Source organism: Moschus berezovskii, chromosome 3 (assembly GCF_049115385.1).
Source record: "Moschus berezovskii isolate FMDL1 chromosome 3, NW_MosBer_1.0, whole genome shotgun sequence".
Lineage (NCBI taxonomy): Eukaryota > Metazoa > Chordata > Mammalia > Artiodactyla > Moschidae > Moschus > Moschus berezovskii.
The window spans coordinates 127031788-127048715 of record NC_142462.1 but is presented as its reverse complement, the minus strand read 5'-3'; positions in this window follow the sequence as shown (position 1 = coordinate 127048715).

The following is a 16928-nucleotide window of genomic DNA, read 5'->3' as shown; positions in this document are numbered from 1 at the left end:
CTGCGGGTCAGCTCTCACGAGGGCAACCCTGAGAGTGACCACGGGCTTGGGCCAGAGCAGGAGCTAGCCCCTCCTGGCCTCTGAGCAAGTCCTCACCCCCGGCCTCTGTCTCCTGATCAGGCTCCGATGAACCCTCTCTGGGCGCACACATCCACCCAGAGACCAGTCCATGAATGGTCATGGCAGCACCTCTGACAAGAGCCAAAAGCAAATAACTCAACAAAGCAGGCATAGAGGGAGCCCACCTCAACATAAGAAAGGCCATATAAGACAAGCCCGCAGCTAACCTCATGCTCAAAGGTGAAACGCTCCTGGCTAAACTTCCCAGCTAAGATCAGGAACAAGACAGGATGCCCACTCTCTCCATTTTTAGACTATACAGCACTGGAAGTGCTAGCTAGAGCAACTGCACAAGGAAAAGAAATAAAGCCCTCCGAATCAGAAAAGAAGAAGTAAAAGTGTCTCTGTTTGTAGATGACATGACACTACACAGGGAAAATCCTAAAGACTCCACCAAAAAAAAAAAAAAATGTGAGAACGATTAAATGAATTCAGTAAGGCTAAAGAATACAAAATTAATATGCAAAAATTAGGTGTATTTCTAACAATGTACAACAATGGTTGTCTGAGGAGGCCTTATAAATAGCTGAGAAAAAGAAGAGAAGTGAAAGGCAAAGGAGAAAAGGAAAGATATAAGCATCTGCATGCAGAGTTCCAAAGAATAGCAAGGAGAGATAAGAAAGCCTTCCTCAGTGATCAGTGCAAAGAAATAGAGGAAAACTATAGAATGGGAAAGACTAGAAATCTCTTCAAGAAAATTAGAGATACCAAGGGAACATTTCATGCAAAGATGGACACAATAAAGGACAGAAATGGTATGGACCTAACAGAAGCAGAAGATATTAAGAAGAGGTGCAAAGACTACACAGAAGAACTGTACAAAAAAGATCTCCATGACCCAGATAACCATGATGGTGTGATCACTCACCTAGAGTCAGACATCCTGGAGTGCAAAGCCAAGCGGGCCTTAGGAAGCATCACTATGAACAAAGCTAATGAAGGTATGGAATTCCAGCTGAGCTATTTCAAATCCTAGAAGATGATGCTGTGAAAGTGCTGCACTCAATATGCCAGCAAATCTGGAAAACTCAGCAGTGGGCACAGGACTGGAAAAGGTCAGTTTTCATTCCAATCCCAAAGAAAGGCCATGCCAAAGAATGTCAAACTACTGCACAATTGCACTCATCTCACATGCTAGCAAAGTAATGCTTAAAATTCTCCAAGCCAGGCTTCAACAGTACATGAACTGGGAACTTCGAGATGTTCAAGCTGGATTTAGAAAAGGCAGAGGAACCAGGGATTAAATTGCCAACATCTGTTGGATCATAGAAAAAGCAAGAGAATTCCAGAATAACATTTATTTCTGCTTAATTGACTATGATAAAGCCTTTGACTGTGTGGATCACAACAAACAGTGGAAAATTCTTCAAGAGATGGGAATACCAGACCACCTGACCTGCCGCCTGAGAAATCTGTATGCAGGTCAAGAAACAACACTTGGAACCAAACATGGAACAACAGACTGGGTTCCAAATTGGGAAAGGAGTACGTCAAGGCTGTATATTGTCACCCGGCTTATTTAACTTATATGCAGAGTACATCATGCGAAATGCCGGGCTGGAAGAAACACAAGCTGGAATCAAGATTGCAGGGAGAAATATCAATAACCTCAGATATGCAGATGACACCACCCTTATGGCAGAAAGTGAAGAGGAACTAAAGAGCCTCTTGATGAAAGGGAAAGAAGAGAGTGAAAAAGCTGGCTTAAAACTCAACATTCAGAAAACTAAGATCATGGCATCCAGTCCCATCACTGCATGGCAAATAGATGGGGAAACAATGGAAACAGTGACGGACTATTTTCTCGGGCTCCAGAATCACTGCGGATGCTGACTGCAGCCATGAAATTAAAAGACGCTTGCTCCTTGGAAGGAAAGTTATGACCAAACTAGATAGCACATTAAAAAGCAGAGACATTACTTTGCCAACAAAGGTCCATCTAGTCAGAGCTATGGTTTTTCCAGTGGTCGTGTATGGATGTGAGAGTTGGACTGGAAAGCTGAGAACCAAAGAACTGATGCTTTTGAACTGTGGTGCTGGAGAAGACTCTCGAGAGTCCCTTGGACTGCACAGAGATCCCACCAGTCCATCCTGAAGGAGATCAGTCCTGGGTGTTCACTGCAAGGACTGGTGATGAAGCTGAAGCTCCAAGACTTTGGCCGCCTCATGCGACGAGCTGATTGATTGGAAAAGACCCTGATGCTGGGAGAGGTTGAAGGAGGGAGGAGAAGGGACGGCAGAGGATGAGGTGGTCGGATGGCATCACCAACTTGATGGACAAGAGTTTGAGCAGGCTCTGGGAGTTGGTGATGGACAGGGAAGCCTGGTGTGCTGCAGTCCGTGGGGTCGCAAAGAGTCCAACAGGACTGAGCAACTGAAGTGAACTGAAAATGTACTATCAGAAAGAGAAATTAAGAAAATAATCCTATTTACAGTTTCATAAAAAGAATAAAATATCTAGGAAGAAATTTAACCAAGGAGATGAAAGACCTGTACATTGAAATCTGTATGATATTGATGAAAGAAATTGAACATGACACAAATAAATGGAACAGTATCCTATGTTCATGGATTGCAGGAATTAATATTATTAAACTGTCTATACTGCCCAAAGCCATCTATAGATTCAATGCAATCCCTATCAAAATTCTAATGGCATTTTTCACAAAAGTAGAGAAAACAATTCTAAAATTTGCAGGAAATCACAAAAGATCCCAAATAGCTAAAAGAATACTGAAAATGAACAAAGCTGGAGGCATCACATTTCCTGATTTCAAACTGTACTACAAAGCTGCGGTTATCAAAACAGTATGACACTGGCATAAAAACAGACACATAGCCCAACAGAACATAATAACTTCCCGCATATATGGTCAAGGGATATCTGACAAGAGCACTAAGAATATGCAATGGGCAGAGGACAGTCTCTTTGATGAATAGATCTGGAAACCCTGGCCAGCCACATGTGAAAGAGAGACACCACCATCTCACTCCACTCGCGAAAGTCAGCTCAACATGGGTTAAAGACTGGACTGTAAGATCCAAAACCGTAAAACTCCTAGAAGTAAAATGAGGGCAAACTCCCTGACGTGGGTCTTGGCAATGATTTTTTGGATTTGACACCAAAATCAAAGGCAACAGAAGCAAAAATAAACAAACAGGGTTACATCAAGCTAAAAATCTTGCGTGCAGCATGGGAAACCACCAACAAAATGAAAACGCAAAGTACTGAATAAGAAAAAGTTTGCAAACCATATATCTGATAAGGAGTCGATATCCGAAATATACAAAGAACAGACACAACTCAATGTCAAATAATAATATGATTAAGAAATGGACAGAGGAGCTGAATAGACATGTTTCCAAAGGTGACACACAGGCAGCCAACAAGTACATGAAAAGATGGCTAACATCAGTAATCACCAGGGAAACACAAATCAAAGCCACAGTGAGACATGAACTCGTGTCTGTCAGGATGGCTGTCGTCAAACAGAAAAGACATCACACGTGTTGGGGAGGACATGGAGAAAGGGAGCCCCGATGCACTGGTGGGGGGTGTAATTGGTACAGCCCCTGTAGAAACAGTACGGAGGTTTGCCCCCAAAAAAAGAATAGAACTGCCATTTGATCAAGCAATTCTATTTCTAGGTATTGATCTGAGGAAAAATCAGTATTGTAAAAAGATATCTGAGTCCCCATGTTTGCTGACGCATTATTGATAGTAGCAGAGACATGGAAACAACCCAACTGTCCACTGACAGAGGAGTGGATAAAGAAAAATGGCATATATCATGTATGATAGTTTCATATGATACTTAGTAGGAGAAGCAGACTATTCAGCCATAAAAAAGAAGGAAATCCCGCCGTTTGCAACAACACGGATGGCATTTTGCTGAGGTAAATCAGTCGGAGAAAGGCCAACCCCGTGTGATCTCAGATAAGCCTGCTCTAAACACACACACACTCTGAACTCATAAACACAGACAACAGACTGGTGGTGACCAGAGGCAGGGATGGGGGAGGGGGGCGAAATAGGCGAAGGTGAGCGAAAGCTGCAAACTCGCAGGCACAGAATCAGTGAGCCCCGGGGACGCCGTCTGCAACGCGACGGCCGCCGCTGACAATATGATTCTGCATGTCTCGGGTGGGGGGATGGAAGAAGGGATAAACAAACATGCCCTTTTCATGCAAGGACATAGAATTCTACTATTAAAAAAGGCACGACGCACAGAGGCTGCAACACGGATGACCCTTGGAATCGTCACGCTGGGCGGAGACACCAGGCAGAGATGGCCACGAGTCCCATCACCCTGAGCGTCCAGCACAGGGACCGCGATAGAGCAGAGAGCAGGTCGGCCGGGCCAGGCTGAGGGGCCAGGCAACAAAGGGCAGGAAAGCTGTAGCTAAAGGCTGTCATTGAAGGTCGTGAAAATGCTCTGAAACGGTGGTGATGGCTGCACACGTCTGTGATTATTCTAGAAACCACTGAATCGCACTTTAACTGGATGAATTGTAGGGTCTGTGAATTCCATCTCTACAAAGTGAAAGTTAGTCACTCAGTCGTGTCTGACTTTTTGTGACCTCATGGACTGTAGCCCTCCAGGCTCCTCTGTCCATGGAATTCTCCAGGCAAGAATACTGGAGCAGGTTGCCATTTCCTTCCTCAGGGGATCTTCCCAAACCAGGGATTGAACCTGGGTCTCCTGCATTGCAGGCAGATTCTTTACCATTTGAGCCACCAGGGAAGCTTAATGAAGCAGGTTAAAAACCAGCCTCCTGGAGTGAGAAAATCTCCAATCAGTTCCTGCCGTGGGCTTAAGGACACCCCACCACCACCACCACCAGCAGTCCTAGGGAACAAACACACTGTCCCCACCCCCAACAGCAAAGCTCCTGCTTGGCTCAGGGTGCCGCTGTCTCCAGAGTGGAGGTCGATCCCCCACCTGTCCCCACTGGCCCCTGAGGGCGGCCAAGTTCCCAAGGGTGGGGGGTCACCACTCAGCTGAGACGCAAGTGCCCACCCTCCCGGGGGGCAGCCTTCCAGGAATCCAGGGCTAACTGTCATCCCAGTTGGCCTGCTCTTCACGTTGGACCAGAATATCTCTGGAGAAGTGTTGCACCATCTCTCCACTTTATTCAACTTCAAACAACAAAATCCACCTGCTCCATGAGCTTGAGTTACTGCCTTTTGCAGAAGTTGAACCCTGCCCAGTGCTTCCAGCTGCCAGCTCCCTCAGGCACCCAGCCACTGGCTCCCAGAGCCCCTGAGCCTGGCCTGGGGCGGTTCATTTTCCTGTCTCTTCCCTCATTTCACCGACGTCGGGCTCTAGTGATGCCAACCTGTAGGAGGCTCTCTTCTGTCTCGCATGTTTTATTTCTAAAAGTGCCAGATGCTCACAACCAGAAAACCAAGTTAGAAAATGTTCAAGAGCATGAAGACTGCAGATGAGGGTCTGGAAGGGATGGGTTTGGACCTAGCACATCTATCTGGGCATCCAGAGCCCTTTTCAGTGGTAAAGAGCCCACCTGCCGATGCAGGAGACCCGAGAGACGCAGGTTCAATCCCTGGGTCAGGAAGATCCCCTGGAGGAGGGCATGGCAACCCACTCCAGTATTCTTGCCTGGAGAATCCCATACACAGAGGAGCCTGGTGGGCTACAGTCCTGGGTCATAAAGAGCAGGGCACAGCCGAATGGCTGAGCACACCCAGGGTCCTTTTCACTCTTCTTCTGGTTACTGGGTGTGTTCTAGATAAGTGAAGCTGCCATGTAGGATGGGCTCCGTCTCGGTGTGTGTTTGCAGGGGCCCTCCCTACACTTAGTGCATTGTGAAAGGCCTTGCCGGATTGTCTCCTGGTGTCCCCGGTCATGGGCTATGAGAGCTACAAGGGAGGAGCCCGGAGGCCTTCTGATTCCTGGGAGGAGTAGTGAAGCGCGCTTTGACAGCCATCCTGTCTTCCTGACAGCGGGTGTCGCTGAGGTTTCAGGCTGAGGGGTGGGGCCCTGTGAGGTCTCTTGGAGACTCAGGGGTTGCAAGGCTAGGGACCCCGCCAGCGTGCAGAGTGACACCCCCCTCCACTCCTGGAAGGACACCCCCTGCCACAGACCAACACCTCCAAACCCAGTGTGCCATCTTCGGGGGCCAAGTTTGCTCCTCTGTAAAATGGGGCTGTTAGTGTGTGTGCTTAGCCTCTCAGTCGTGTCCGACTCTGCAACCCCACGGATGCTGCCAGCCAGGCTCCTCTGTCCACGGGATTCTCCAGGCGAGAACACGCACGTGGGTTGCCAATCCCTTCTCCAGGGGGTCTTCCCGACTCAGTGATCGAACCCAGGTCTCCTGCATTGCAGGCGGATTCTTTACCATCTAAGCCCCCAAGGAAGTCCCCAGGACTGTCAGTGCCTCCCACATAAATTGCTGGGAGGGTTCCATCAGACGGAGGAGGAGCTCTGAGAAGCTGGGGTCCCTTTCCTCTAGATCAGGGGATGCCCTCGCCTCTGCACACAGGGCACTTGTTATCTGGGTGCCGCTTCTGCCATGACTCAGAGCAAAGCCAGCAGCCAAAGGGGCTCAGCGCAGTCTCCAGGAAGGGCCTGGAGGCCTGGGCCAAGCCTCCTCTCCGCCCCTGCCCCTTCCTGCCTGGAACCCAAGAGGCACTTGAGAAAGAAGACGTTCAATCCAGCCCTGTTCAGACAGCGTCCTCCCCGCGGCTCCTGGCTCCCAGGGAGCCCTTGCACGTGCGCCCACAGGAGGCCCCCCACAGGGTCCTGGAGTAGCGGAGCCCCCGGCCCGGGGTCATGCACTCAGAGGACCCTCTCTCCAGCCCCCTGCTTTCTTAGGTCCTCCCCTCGGCCTAACTGCAGAGCTCCGTCTCACTCGTGGAGTCCCCGGCCTTACTTGATGAACGCGGGCCCTCTCAGTTCCCCAACCCCCAACCTGGCCTAGAAGCGCATTCACAGCGGCACCGGGGGAGCCGGCGGAGAACGCCGAACGACAGAACCATGGACAGCGACCCTGGCCCCGCACGGAGGACTGGGCGGGACCCTCATCCGCAGCCGGACGACCTCCCTCCCTCCGGCCGGCGGTGCCCTCCCCTCCGCTCCGCACGCCCGGCCGGAGGGGCGGGGCGGGCCAGGCTGAGCCGGGCCCTCTCCTGGGGGGCGTGTCTCCCCGCCACGCTGTCATCGGTCCTTGCCAGTGATGAGCGCCCAGGAGGGAGGCCAGAGGCTACCGCGCACCGGCACCGAGGCTCCCCGACTGCAGCCCCCTGCTGATGCCCTTCGGGGGTCGTCAGGGGACGAGGAAGGCGGAGGCCCGTGGACCGGCCCCCTCTCGCACCTCTCCGCCCTGCTCCGGCCCTGCCGGGGCCAGTGCCTCAAAGGAACGCAGCAGACGGACGGGGACCCAGGCTGGACCCCTTCGCATCCTGGAGGAGACGTGGCATCCGGCAGCCGAGGTGAGCACTTTCCAGGCACCCACCACGCGCTCGACCAGCCGGAGGTCACCAGGGGACACCCTCCCCGGGAGCCCAGATGGCCTCGACAGGGAAGACCAAACGGAGGAGGCGCCGTCGCCACCCACATCACCGAGGCCCCTCCAGCTGTGAGGGCCATCCTCCGCCTCACCCCACCGGGCGGGGCTGTCAATCAAAGGGCTCCCCGCCCCCCCCCCCCCGCCCACCGCGAGCGGCCGCGCAGGCTGTGGATCCAGACAGCCTGCACCTGCACACAGCCAGGCCCGGCGCGGGCGGCGAGCCAGGAAAGCGGGGGCTGCTAGGAGCCGCCCCCGCTCGCAGAGCTGCCTGGTGAGGAGGTGAGCAGGGTCGTGCCAACACCTCGCACTGAGCCAGGCTGGGGCCTCAGGACCTGCCACAAGCGCACCGCGCACGTGCTGAGCAACATAGGAATCCTCCAGCAGCTACAGAGCAAACGCTAAGATCCTTACTCTTGAAAACGGATGTTGCCACAGGCCTAGGGGGGCAGTCGACCCGCTGTGGACCCTGGGCGCTGGGTTTAGTGGCCCCCGTGATAGACAGGAGAGCCGAGTGGGAGGGCGTCTCCTGCAGGGAAGAAGCTGGGAGGCAGCTGCGGAAGCCCTACCCCTCGATTTGAAGAAGTAAAGAAACTCTAGCCAGGGTGTGGTGTCAGGAACCAAACCCCCCCCCACACACACACACACCGCCCCCAGGGAAAAGGGAGCCCCTCCAGCCCAGCCATAGATGGACGGATGTGGTCTTCAAACTGACACCACCAGGTGGCCCCTGGCTGAGAAATTAATGCCAAGCCCAGGGGCAGAAGCAGGTGTGAAACCCCAGGGCTTCATTCCAAGGGTAGCAGCCCTTGTCCTTGACTCTGGGAGGAGCCTATTGCCTTAGCAATTTCTGCAATCACATCTCTTCCCAGGACTGAACGTGGTGAGGTCAGCGGATGGTTCCCGAGTTTGTACCAAAGGACTTCCGAACACGTATTAGCACCTCCTGGGAGTCAAGTGCATGTCAGTGAAATGAATGACAAAGCAGAAGTATGGATACGTGGTAGGAGATGAACCAGTGAACAAGCTTTTCCCAGTGTCTCCTGCACCCGGAGAATAAGATGTGTGGTTCTTGAGCTCCAGGGCTGGTTCACAGGCTGGACTCTGAATCTCTGGGACGAGACCGACATGAAAGCAGGGCCTGATCTAAGGGTGGGAAGGGCCTGCTCTAGCCCTGGCTTTGTAAACTCTCCACTTTGACAGAAGCAAGGCACTTGAGTTCGATAAACCACAGTTTCCCTATCTATAAAGTCAGGGGTTGAATCAGATTTCTCATTTTCCTACTAGAGTCCTTAAACTTCACTGATGCTCTCCAGAGATGACATCACAAAAGCTTTTTTTTTTTGATGAGTCAGAAACTCAAAGATTTCCTGGGGTGTCTGTGGACAGCGCATGGCTCAGAGACGAGGGCGATTTTCTCGACCGCATTCCGAGCCTTCCTTTATGGCAGCCGTCTGAGCACTCTGTGTGTGATTTGATGTTTCATCTTCACTCTCTGAATGATGATTTATCTGGCTTTCAGAATAGAAAGGTTGAAAGGCTTAATTGTGTGTGTGGTTTCTGGGGTTGTTTTGATTTATAAATATTTTAATAGGATTTTTATTTCTTTATAACATATATCTTGGAAAACTTTGCACCAGGAGCAAATTCTGTGTTTCTCTCCTACAAAACCTATACTAGAGAGAGAGAAAAGACTCAAGAAAAATGGTCACAATTTGTAAAGTCCCTGAGGAGTAGGTGGCAGTCACCGCTGGTTTAAGCTCACTCTGATCTGAAGGCATCAGTCATCTACAAGCTCCGCCCCCACCAACAACCTAAGAGGACAGTCGGGAACAGATATGCTTCCTTTTAACTCAACTTCTCAAGGACTATATTATTGAGTAGATAAGACATACTAGATATTTAAACCTCCAGTTGGGGAAATTACAAAGTCAAGTTGTGAAAGTGACTCGGTCGTGTCCAACTATTTGCGGCCCCATGGACTATACAGTCCATGGAACTCTCCAGGCCAGAATACTGGAGTGGGTAGCCTTTCCCTTCTCTGGGGGAATCTTCCCAACCCAGGTCTCCCGCATTGCAGGCAGATTCTTTACCAGCTGAACCACAAGGGAAGCCCAAAAATACTGAAGTAGGTAGCCTATCCCCTCTGCAGGGGATCTTCCTGACCCAGGAATCAAACCGGGGTCTCCTGCATCACAGGCCAACTGAGCTCTCAGGGAAGCCCAAATCAGACAACAGAAAACCCCATAATTGAGTGATCTACCAGCCCAAACTTATTAGTAAGACTCACCTAGACCAGGGAAGGGAGGGGGCCCAGCTCTGGGAGGATGTGGAAGCTAAAGTTCCGGGGGTGGGTCATGGAGGCGGGGACCGAGGTCCTCAAGTCGCTGCCCACAGCCTAACCTGCCAGCACTGGCTTCCACCCTTGCAGCATGACTCAGCCACAGGGATATGGGTCGGGGTTTGAAAACTGTTTGCATAAGGTTCTTGGTTCACCTCTGACTTAACGCCATTCCCTCCTCCTGTGCTGAATCTAAGATCTTATAAAAGCTTCCCCAGAAAATCCACTTCAATAATCCCAGATTGGGCTAACCTGGCACCAAATTTTTCTCCAAAAACTAGGAAAAGATGACCTCTCCCAGAGACTCAGGTGTTTGACATTCCGAAGACACAGACTCCGACACACATCTCTGCCCGGTGGAACTGGAGAATAAAATGTGGACGCATGCACTGCCTATCAACCTAATAGTCAAGCACAGGAATAAATACTGTCTGGCCTTGAACACCGTCATCGTGAAATGTATTCTTGCCCTTAGAGCTACTCGGATGATGCTGTGATGCCATGAGCCAAAAGATGACAGCAGAATTGAACTATTGCCCAAAAGCAATTACCGATTAGAATTGATTATTTCTGCAGAGAAAGGTGACCGATTGATTAGTTGTCCTGTTACAGCAGATTTGGGAAAAACTGTGTAATTGTTAAAGGGATGGAGCCACCTGACACTCAGTGGGAAGAGAGACCTTTAGGACTCCAGGATTCCTCTGGACGAGGGTCTGTGAACTTGAAGCTAACAGTTTCCAGGCTTGTCCTTGAAAGAGCCCATCCTCCTTGCCCGGAGGAAACTGCGCTGTGCCCGTCCGAGCACTCTGAGTTAGAGGTTTAAAAATGAATCGTGCTTCTGCCGTGACTTTTATTTTAACAGGAAATTGTAAAAAGACGGACCTCGTTGAAACACAGAGTAAATCGCAGGGTGATGTGTGGCTGGGTGGCTGAAAGCTGCCGCCACGCCTTATTGCATTTGCCTAATGACACGTTTTACTGCCTCCTTTGAACAACTGTTGCCTAAGGTGTCCGTGGCCTTTTTACCTACTTCTTCCTTAACAGTGGAATCAAGATGCCACATGATCACACTGGCGTGAAGGGCTACGTCGCCTCCAAGCGCATCGAGAGCCACGTCCTGCAGAACACCGGCTCTCCCAGCTTCTTGGCAGTGGCCTTTTAAGACCCCAAGGGGCACACATTCTTGGCCAATCTGATACAAAAGATTCCCCCATCCACTCCACGTCCTCCCACCCCATCCATCCTGCCCCAAACAAAGCACGAGAAAATTAGGGCATAAATACATCAGGGCAAGAAAGAGCACACGTACACAACACCCAGTGCCGTCCGCCGACGGGGAAGGAGCGAGGGAATCCAGGGCAGTCGGGCACATACTTGACCGGCATCCAAGGGCCAGGGAGTCAGTGGTTACCATGGCGGATGGGGCCGGCCCGAGGGAGGGCTCCGGAGGGCAGGCTTTGTCTGGGCGCTGCTCAAACAGGGAGAGCTGGGACGCAGTCTGTTGGCTTGTGTACTCTGGGGTGAGCCATCCTCACACTGAAAAGGCCTGGAGGAGCACTGTTGGACTTGACTGGATCTCATGCCTTCGGGTTTCTCTTGGCATCCCACCCTCTCCAAACCACCCCCTGCCCCCAGCCCACTGCCCCCAGGCCATCCCCGCCTTCCCCTCCATGGAGACAAGCATGGAGCGCTCAAGGGACACGCCAATCAGGAGTCTCCCTTCCCCCTGGATAAGATGCTGGTAGGGACATCCCAGATCCCGCGGGCGGGAGTCACTGCAGAAGACAAGGGACAGCTCCCTACATGGAAAAGGAAGTCATTCTGAGCTCAGAGGGCTCCAGACACGCCAGCCGCTCAAGCTTTATGGTGGCAAAGGTAGCATCCAGGGCAACCGAGCGCAAGCTCATTCCATGCCTGAGCTGAAGAGCCTGGGCCAAGTCAGAGGCAGAGCAAGTGACTCTGGTGTCCTGTCTGGTGTCTGCCCCGATCTCAGAGGGCCGCTGCGGAGCTCACACATCCTCGCCTGGGACAGTCCTGAGACCCCTCTGTGCCCTCCCAGACACACTTCGTGGACGCAGCCAGGAGTCCAGGTGGTGCTAAGACTGAGGGACACCTGCAGGGTGAGGAAAAGGAGCCTTGAAGACAAGAATATTATTTAAATTCTCAGTCGGCTCCAGTGTCCTTTGCATCAGACTAGAGAAGCCGCCCGGCGTAGACCCACTTGGATGAAAATAGGTGGCATCGCTTGACGCCCAGTTCCCCGAAATGAGAATCAAGTGGGCGTGTCCACCAGTCTACGTGAAACTGCTTTTGTTCAGCTCATTGCCCACGCCGGGCCAGGCACTGCCAGACACCGGTCACCTGCCCAGTGAGCCCTGCCACCCAGGTGTTCATCTCGTTTCAGAGACAGGGATCCTGCGCCAGCTCAGTCCTACGGGCAGCAGAGACGGGGCCTGACTTGGGCAGCTGCTAGCAGCGCCCAGGGCTCCACTTGTGGTAACAGGAGGAGACCTGCCACCCCGCAGCCCCTCTGCGATCACAGCGAAGCAAGACTGAGGCTCCCAGCGTCCTCTGCAGCCGGAAGAAGTACCCGGACACTCACCTGACGGGAGATTTCCGCTGTTGCTCTTTGCTTGCTTTGCCTCCTTGGGTTACTTTTTAAACAGCGTCCACCAGAGTGCATCTCACAGCATGTCACCAGTCGAACTGGCTAATTAATAAGAAACATCTGTCAACTGACAAATATTTACTGAGCATCTTCTGAGCCAGAGCTGCTGGACTTAAACAGAGACGAATAAGACTCACACCCTGAAGGCTCTTCTGGAAATTAGCAAACGTGTTGAGGATACAAATAGCTCCCCAGTGACACAAGGCAAACAACCACCCTGAAGGCAAAGATGCTGTGAGCGGCAACACAGAGGCCATCAGCTCAACGCCGAGGGCGGGACATGCCGAGCTCTGGGGTCTACAGGTCGCAATGTGGATACAGGGAGATGGACAGACTCCATGGAGGGCAAGAGGCCACAGCTTGGCCCCGAAGGTGGACGTGGAGCAGAGAGGGCAAGTGATGGAGACGTTCCCGGGCCTGGTCACAGGCTGACCGTGGGTCCTGAAAGGATGGCATGCAAGACCCAAGGGCTGCTGCTGCTGCTGCTAAGTCACTTCAGTCGTGTCCGACTCTGTGTGACCCCATAGACGGAAGCCCACCAGGCTCCCCCGTCCCTGGGATTCTCCAGGCAAGAACACTGGAGTGGGCTGCCATTTCCTTCTCCAATGTGTGAAAGTGAAAAGTGAAAGGGAAGTCGCTCAGTCGTGTCCGACCCTTAGCGACCCCATGGACTGCAGCCTACCAGGTTCCTCCGTCCATGGGATTTTCTAGGCAAGAGTACTGGAGTGACTTGCCTTTGCCTTTTCCAGACCCAAGGGCAGCAGATGGAAATGCGGGAGAGCAATAAACTTGGAATCAGCCTAAGTTAATCGAAAGAGATGTTTGTGACTAAAGAAGCCGGTACCGTGGGCTGCAGCTTTTCTTCAGGGGGGCTGGAATGCCCAGATCGGATGCCAGCTCTCAGGACAGATTCTCACCTGTGACAGCAGCTGCCGGGGCTCCAGCGAGATCTGCAAACACGTGCGCAAACACGGGGAGCTGGCGCGATACCATAGACACAGGCAGAGCACCGTCTGCAACACAGCTTCCGCCCCACAAACAAGAGACAACAACGAGCTGTGGTGGCAGAGCTTGCAGCTCCAGGGTCCTGACTGCCTCCGCTCACCCCAGGAGGAAACAGGGTCCCAGGTGGTCCTGACCAGGAGCTCACCTGCGGGGCAGAGAGAATCTGGCCTCTCGCTGAAGAGCTGACACTTAATCTATCTTTGGTGGGCTCAGCAGGGGCCAAAAAGTCATGTCCAAGAGGAGAAGGGATGACAGAGGATGAGATGGTTGGATGGCATCACCGACTCCATGGACATGAGTTTGAGTGAGCTCCAGCAGATGGTGAAGGACAGGGAAGCCTGGCGCGCTGCAGTCCACGGGGTCGCAGAGTCAGACACGACTGAGTGACTGAACAGCAGCAACAAGAGCAGCCCAGTACCTGCACATGGGACCTTAGTGGGAGTTAGGTTCTGTGCAGGTGGAATTAGGGAAGATGAGGCCACAGTGGCATGGGGTGAGCCCTAAGCCAGAGACAGGCATCGCTCTAAGAGGAGAGACACACAGACGCGTGGGGGAGGAGACGGCCAGGTGTGAAGCATCGACAAACCATAAGACACAACGCCAGAGGCCGGGAGGACAGCTGGGAGACTCCCCTCCCTGGCACCGTGGGGGAACACGGCCCTGCAGACATCTGGCCTCCAGACTGTGAAATAACGTACTCCGTTGTCTTAAGCCCTTTGTGGCGCTTGGTCACTGCAGCCCAGGGGAGCCAGCCCACAACAAGACAACGGAGCAGGGCAGAACGGTGCGAAAATAAGCACACTCAGGGACCAAGAGGCAAAAGGCAGTCGGCGAGACCTCCAGACGGCCTGTCCTGCCCAACCTCATGCAACCCTGCCCCTGCGGAAATAGGGACAAGGGAGGACCCCGCTCACTCAGCCCCGGGGAATTTCGTCATCTGCCTCGACCTGCGTATCACACAAGCCACTTTAAGCCAATCATCTGCTGGAAAAATAAAATTGGAATGAGCAAATGCTGAGATCTGGCAAAGAGGAAGGAAAGGCTCAGCATCCCATCGAGTGATGGTGGGTGTGTGTCCGACCACCTCTGCTCTCCATCCTGCAGACGGCTAACACGAAACACGGGTGCTGCCCCCTCTCTGACGGGCCCGATCAAAGGCCCTGGAGACCCACACGTTGTCACATGGTAAACTGGACGCTGAGCAGCAATAACAGAGGGCCCGTAGGTGAGGGAAGTCCCACATCTGAAAGTCTCTGTCAGTCCCAGCTGGCAGGCGGCCCCTCCAAGTGAAGGTCCCACGTTCTAAAGCAGACATCTCTTGAAGAGGCTAGCCAGGGGAGACCGCTCTTATTTTTAAAGGTTTCTTTCATGCTGTTCTGTGTTCTTTTCCACAGTCACCTGAGCGATCAATAATTCAAGGATTCATAGAAACAGTGTCCTTGAACACACCTAACCCAAAACCCCCGCTTCTGTCTACACCTCAGGGGCCAGCCTCATGGTCACCTTGCTGGCTGTGTCTCCTGGGACTCAGGAGTGCAGAACCCAGAGCTTGGAGATGGAGGTCAGTCTGGTCCACGCTGACCTCTCACTGCCACGTGGCCTTGGGCAGAGCTGCCTGCAGCTCGTGCGTGCTGGCCCCAGCCCAGCAGAGGCTGTGAGTGTGCCTCCAGGGCAGGGCCACCCTCTGCCACTCCTCTGCCTCATCTTCCGCAGGTGCCTGGACGAGAGGTCTCCCCTCTCTGCGCCTCGTTTTGCTCAGCTGCAAATGGCGCCTGCTCGATAGGGTCCTGTGCCTTGATTAACTGAATATCATCCAAGCACAATGAAAATGTATTATAAACAATGAATAAGCAAGTACGAATACTCAAAGCTACAGGTGAGATTTAACTTCCCGCCAAGTGGCACACTCCGGGTGAGATGCTGGGCAAACACACAGGAGGGCACCGCTGTGAGCAAGGGCCACATACCGTACTCCCCCACCAGGCGAGGGGCCACGGGCCCCCAGGAAAAGTGCCTCTTGCATCCACAGCGTGCCTCCCCTCTGGACCTCCCACCACAGGGCCTCCCCCTGGAGTGTGGCCTCAGTCTCCCCGGGAAACTCCTCACCCCTCTGCCAGAGCCACCAGCAACCTTCCCAGGCATTCTTGTCAACACTGCCTCCCAAGCGCTGTGGTAGATGAGCCACTAAGTTTCTGGGGGCTTGTGCTAATGATGCGAAGCCCAAGAGTGTGTGTTCATGCCTCAGTTTCCCCTTCTGCTCCATCTCCCACCTCCCACCCCCCTCCTCCCGATTCCTCTGTGTTCCTGGGTCTTGCCTGGGCACCTTAAGAGGGATGAGGCAGGGCATCCCTGGCGGTCCAGGGGTTAAGACTTCCCCTTCCAATGCAGGCGGTACAAGTTCAATCCCCAGTCAGGGAGCGAAGATCCACATACCTCAGGGCCGAAAAAAAAAAAAAACAGAAGACAGAAACAATATTGCAACAGATTCAGTAAAGACTTTAAAAGTGGTCCATGTCAAAAAGCATCTTTAGAAAAGAAGGAAGTGACATGACCCCCTTTCAAGGCAGCAAAGGAAGGGGATACTCTTTGTGGGGGGCGTGGAGTTGGGGGTCCAGGAGGAATGGCTGGCCAAGCAGGACCCCGAAGGCCCCCACCCCAACTCCACACGGGACTGGTACCTGGCAGAGCCAGAAGGCTCCTGGGAGGCCAGCCCAAACCACCGGTGCCTCCCTGCGGGGTAGGGGGGCCGAGGTGTCAAATCTGCACACCTAGGGGGCCAGCGGGGGTAGGGGGCTCAAAGTAGCAGAGGGGGCTGGCTCCCAGGCTCCACCCTAGACCAACTGCTGGCTGAGGTCAACACAGAATCACAGGCTTGAAGACCACCATTCGCTGGGGGTCACAAGTGGTTGGGTGACTGGCCAAGAAGGAGAGAGCAGAGGAGGGCAGACCTAGAGTGGCAGAGCTGCCCAGGCCACTGGGACCTGGTGGAGAGCTGCCAGCAAACGCCGTGCCCCCCACCCCAGGCCACCCCTGGGGTCTTCGCACTCCCTCCGCTCCGGCAGGGGGATGATGGCCTCAGTGTTTCTGCATGTCAGAACCGCATCCTTTTCCATCTAAAAGAAAACCTTTGGGCAGAAGTTGCCCAGATGACATAAGCGCCCTGCTGGCTGCCAAGAAGGGCTGCAGCCATCCTCCTCCAGAGCAGCAGTGCCAGCGGGGGTGACCAGAGCCCCCCGCCCCCTGCCAGGAGATGGCAGACTCAGCCAG